At 34.6% G+C, this 6371-nt stretch overlaps 1 pseudogene; it reads right to left on the bottom strand.

Annotated features, from left to right (window-relative positions):
* Positions 1-3309, bottom strand: part of LOC102604892 (subtilisin-like protease SBT3.3) — a 19913-nt pseudogene extending 16604 nt beyond the window's left edge.
* Positions 3310-6371: the final 3062 nt, after the last annotated feature.

Here is a 6371-nt window from a genome sequence, read left to right on the forward strand (position 1 = left end):
AACTTCTCAAAATCTGCATTTTGGTCTGTTTCGAATACGGGGTGTTACAATATCTATAAATAGGGCATGAAAAATTATTCTTTAGGGAGCCAAGAACCAAGAAATAATACACACTATAAATTTTCTTATAGCTTAGGAACTTTGGAAGAGCCGCCGTGAAGGTCGGAGAATTGTGGTTTATTCTTTCTTCCCCTTTATTATTTTTTTGTATAAAAGATAATTTAGTTATTGTTCTTAAATTTCTATGATTAACACAAGTATATTTATTTTAATAAATTTTAATTGTGTTTTTGAGATCATGAGTAGCTAAATCCACAACTAGGGTTGTGGAAACAATGAGCAATTAACAACATAGAATAATAACTAAGTAATTGTTGAATAGTGTTTATGCATGTATTGTTAATCTTTTCGTTTAGAAGTCTTTCTAGCGGTGCGCAACGTTAGAACTCGCCTCGTTCCTACTTGACCTTACCAAGAGGGTAATGAATGAGAAAAATATTTAACAACAGAGATTTAGTTAAGGATTTGCTGCTATTTAATAGTCTGACTTTAATCAATTGAAGTGAGGGTGAAGACCCAACTAAATTGACACGATGACTAATCTAGAGTAAAGGTAAGGGTTAGTAAAGAGCACATTCGTAGATTTACAAAGTAGCGAGTGAAAGTTCCTATGATGAATACCAGTCACTTAGGGATACATAACTTACCAGCCTTGCATGTTAAACACTAGGATATGATTACTGTTATTTGGATTACTGCGTTAAGAGCTTGTGGGGAACACAGATGCCCTAGTTTCCCATCTTATATTGATATCTCAAATCGTGAATCTTGCTTACTTGTTACTTAATCATTCAAATCAACAATCTGTTACTTTAGTTACAAAACCCCCCATGTTTACTTTTCTCAGAAATAGTTTGACTAAAAAGAGATAATTGTGAGTTAAGTTTAAGTCTGAACCATATTCCTTGTGGGATCGACCCCAACCTACAAGTTGGGTTCTTTATTAGGCAACGACCACTTATACTTCTTTTTGGAAAGTGTAATTTAGGCGTATCAGCTGTTCACATCCCCACTTCTACTTCAAACCCCCATACCAATCAACTTGTCCCCCATATCTTAAGAAAGGGCAGGGCTCAAGACTTACCATTTAATCCTTGATTAGTTATATAAGGTCTTATTCCTCCTTTCCCTCTGAATCTCTAAATTCATCACCAAAAGTTTGTATTGGGTAGTAAGATTCTCAATCAGAATAACCTTGAAATTCTTACAAAGACATCTATCACCTTTCCTAAGGAGTAAGTAATTTATCTGAGTCTTAGCTACCGTGGTACAAAAGGTAACCAAGTGGTTCTCCCTCTCCGAAAAACATGAGCTACCAACTACCAACTCAAAAGCTTTAGCAAGACTCTGAAACAAAGCTCCACCTCCATTCCTCTCCCCAAAACTAAAGCCTTCAAAGCCTCTATTAATATCACCAAAGCCACTAGAAATTGTCCTGATATGGTCATTAAAATCTCCACCAATGAAAATCTTATTAGAGTTTGGTATAACTTTCACTATCTCATTCAAATCCTCCCAAAATAACTTTTTGACATCCACTTGAGGTGCATAAGCGCTAATAACATTTGAATGAACCCCCCAACGATTAGTTTAGTGTTATCACCCTATCATTGATCCCTTTAACCTCCACCACTTGCTCTACAATGTCTCTGACAACTAAAAATACCTACTTCATTTCTATCTCTCGACCTTACTGAGTACCACAACTTAAACCTGTCCACATTCCGAGCCTTGATACCTACCCATCTGGTCTTCTTTTAACCACTACCACTTGCTATATTAGTCCTCCTCTTTTTGAGAATATTCACTAGCTCTATGGACTTCTTTGTCAACGATCCTATGTTCCACAATCCTACTCTCAGTTTAGGAGAACCCGTGACCCACTTACCATTACTACCTCTCACCCTAGCCTCAACCGAAGACATGACCCTAGTTCACCATCATTCTCCAAAAGTGTAAACTTAGTCTAAAACGTAAATGAAGTAGCATTCTACTAAAGCTACTGAATCAAAAGGAGAGTCTATGACCAATTGACAATATTAAATATCGAAGAAAATGCAAAAAATAATATAATAAAATTATTTTGGGTGAGGGGAAAATATATGAGGATTAATTAAGAAGAAAGTTAAACCTGAATCTAAAACGCCAATGATTACTCCATCACCCTGATTTGTTTTGTTGAGAAGATTGTTGGGAGAATTTCTAGAAAGACCCAAAAAATCCCAACTTCTTGACGTATGAGTCTTATAAAGAAGATTTTTTATAACTCGAACCACATTGGGTAATTATGAAATGCAATAAAAACACATATATCAACTAGGAGAAGAATGATATTTTTATTTTATAAAACAATATCAAGAAAATTAATCTTTTTTTATAAATTTTATTTTGTGTTAGTATATGAGGTACAAATGCATGATAATGAAGTGTTTTTCAAACAAAAAATATACCTCCAATTTGTTTGACTTGAGAACTAGTGAGTTTAGCAGCAAATCCAGAGAAACCGTGTCTATAACTATACATCATCAATTTTTTGGCTTCTTCCTTACTACATGAAGACGAAAGGGTTGTTCTTAACCTATGTAATTATTAGTCATTCACAACAAATATTAAAGCCCATATCCAAGGGTTAGAATCTATCTTCCATGGAAACCTATGATATTGATGTTAGAGTAGTAATTGAACAGTTGATTTATAGTGATGTAATGTTTAAATACAAATATCAAATAACGTGAGATTGATAAGCCATGATTTGGTAGAAAATAGAGGAAATACATGAAATCCCCCCTGAACTTGGCTGCAAAACTTACTTTAATACTTTAACTACACGGGCGTTCAAATACCTCCCTAAACAACTTCCAAGTGAATTAGATACCCCCTTACTGGCTGATGTGGCAAATAAAAAAAAGAAAAGCACGTAAAAAGTTAAAAATTAAAGAGAAAAAAAAAATTGGGATACTTTTACTTTCTTTTTAGCCAATAAATTTTTTTCTCTTCATCTTCCTCACACCCCACCACCCCTATCCACCAACAACCCTAGCTCTTTTTCTTCCTCACACCCCACCACCCCTTGCCACCCTCAACCACCACCTGCACCACCTCCTCATTTTCTTTTTCGAACTCCCCACTTTATTTTTCTTTCTTCGAAATCCTTCACCTTCACCTTATTTCTCCTTCTTCGAACCCTCCATCCTCACCCCTCTTTGTTATTTTTTCAAACTCCACTGTCCTAGCCACCACCTGCCTCATCCCTTTCTTCTTCTTCTTCTTCTTCGTTGAACCTCTTTCTCCTTCTTCGGAACATTCATACCCCCATTTATTTTCCATCACTAAATGAGAATAATTTCAAATTATTCTCACTTATTCTTAGATGTGATGAACAACGAAAAAAATGAAAAAAAAATCAAGAACTTATTTTTGCTTCAAGATCACTACTTATGAAGGTGTTTATTGATTTGATGAACTTAAAGCTCTTTTTAGTGAAAAAATTATAATTTTTTCATCTCAAATTAATTTTTTAGTTATAACTATGTATTTACTTTGATAATGTGCCTTAAAGATTGAATGTTTTTAGCGAAATGGTCTTGATAATTTTGGATTTGTGGAGTTTGATGTTTTTTGAGAATTTTTTACTTTTTATTTTTCTTTTTTATAATCTTGGATTAATTTTCTTTTCTTTTTTCCTTTCTAAAATTGTGAATTAAGAAAACAAAAAAGGAATAAAAAACTCAAAATTTAAATAATTATCAATGTGGCACTGACGTGGCAGTGACGTGACACTAACGTGTCGATGACATGATGCGTGTGGAATACACTTGCCATTGTGAAACTGGTCTTATAAACTTAAGGTGGATTTAAATTCACTTGAAATTAAATTAGGGGGGTAAATAATTATATGTAAAGTTAAAGTGCTAAAGTAGGTTTTGGTGCCAAGTTCAGGGGGGATTTTATGTATTTTCTCTAGAAAATAAAAAGCGGCACATGTACTTATGATGATTTTTGAGGATTTTTTTAGTTCTTTTGAGGAATATTTTTATTTGGTAGAATGGATGAAATTAAGGAGTTTATTTTAGGTAGTCGAATTCATGGACAAACATCTAAAGTTAGCACGGATTTTCTCTTAGACATTTTAAATAAGCCTTGTACATTTAAATACTTGTAAAAATCTTTGTTGTGTCATTTTAACACATTTCGTTGACTCAACAAAGTTTGTGTGTTACACAAATTTTGAGAGTGAGAGGAGTTTTTATACCTTATCCCTTAAATAAACTTAGAAGTGCGCAAAAATGTAAAACATTTCCAAGTTTTATATCCATATGAAATGGTGTTCAAAATGTTGAATGTCATGATCCAAAAATAGACGTGATGACACTTGTCTTATCACATCAAGACAAGTCAGCCTAAACTCAAAATAAATAGAAAATGCAGAAGTGAAACAATATGAAAGGCTATCATAATCTCAAAAATGCAGATAACATAACATAACTTGATTATGACCCCCAAAACCTAGTCATGTGAACAAACCTCTAATGTATTACAATAAATTAGAAAGAAATACAAGTCTCAATGTTATTGTTTCTCAAATAGAACAAGTCCATAATAAAAGGGCAAGAGGTGCCAGACAAACAACTACCTCACAACTCTCCACAATAAGCCTCAGACATAGAAGAGAATAAGGAGTATCATGATAACTTGAGCTCGTAACCTACACAAGTGTAGTAGCAAGGGAATGAGTACCAAACATCATGGCACTCAGCAAGCAAATCACTAACTCAAGGTAAATCAATATTGAATATATATACTCCTAAAACTCCAACTGAACCTCCACAACTAAAACCTACACAGAATCAGCTCAACCTAACAATCCATATCTCATATAGAACATAGTATGAATAGTAATACTTTCACGTATACGGATTACCAATATAAGTATTATGTTCATCGATCATAAATTCCACCACAGGCACTCACAAGTTCACAAATGGTAGTGATGTACAATGCAATGAAATGTCAAGTAAGGTAATGTATGCATGTCTTAATGATACACATCCGTTGAATATTAGACCGGAACCCATGGGGGCCACACAAGGTTCATGTACCCACCAAAATCTGTCACGCCTCGAGCCTACACCCTGGGCGGGACTGACACTCGAGAACCATTGCTTGCCCCAAGTGAACCCTTGGCCTGACTTACTTACTCAGCGGAAGATTTAACTCATGAAGAAAAGTACTTTTAAAAGTAAATTGAACTGCTCAATAAACACTTAGAATGTATCAAGATAACATTTACTGGCCAAAATGGCAACTCAAGTCTTAATCATCAAAATAGGAAATAGAAACTCAAGAACAAACATCTGACTGTCTATGAAGCCTCTAAACAACTGAGATGGATGTTGGGACAAGACCCACGACATCCTAATAAACTAATAATAATACTGAAAGCAATGAAAGGGACCTCCGAAAAGCAATGAGGCTCACCACAGACTCTGAGTGCTCAACTGGATCAACGATGCACTGGATGATGATCCTGGTTACCTGTGGCTGCATCATAAGAAAATGCAGGCCAAATGGCATCAGTACATTGAATGTACGAGCATGCGAGGGGAATTCTAAAACAAGACATAAGCTTGAAAAGAACTGAGGAACTTACCTGGTTCAACTCAACTTAACTTAAATGACACTACAAGAAAACTGTGAATTACAAAGGGATTTTTTTGGGGATTAGTATGAAAATTTGCAAAAAAATAAATTTCCTGCGGATTTTCATACTAATCCCCATGTAATTCACAATTTTTTTGTAGTGGAACTCGTTTCAATATAAAGCAGTTTAAAACAAGTGTAATATAAAGAAAAGTTGTTAAAAACATGGATGTCAACTCTGTGTATTTTGGAAATACAATAATATTCTGTGTGTATGCAAAGATACAAATATAACTCTGAAATGTATGTAAAAATACAATAAAACTGTGTATATGAGAATGCAATTACTTATGTGGGAGTTTCTCTAACCGACAACCATCACTTAAGAGCTATTGTGATGATACAATGTTTTGCCTCACGCTGCCATAGTCGTCATATACCTTGCTGAGGGTATAGAACCTGACTACTAAGTGGATCCACCAGCCTATGCTAAAAAGACTAAGGAATCATCTAAAAAGTAAGACCATTTTCTACCCATGGTGGCTACATGGTTTATGGGGGGCTGTGAGTTGTCTGAACTCTCCCCCATATCGGTGCTAAATATTATTCCCAAAATATGATAGTAGCTCTTATGTTTAAAAACATACTTCTTTCTATGGTTTGAGATAATT

Source organism: Solanum tuberosum, unplaced genomic scaffold, assembly GCF_000226075.1.
Source record: "Solanum tuberosum cultivar DM 1-3 516 R44 unplaced genomic scaffold, SolTub_3.0 scf00267, whole genome shotgun sequence".
Taxonomy (NCBI): Eukaryota; Viridiplantae; Streptophyta; class Magnoliopsida; order Solanales; family Solanaceae; genus Solanum; species Solanum tuberosum.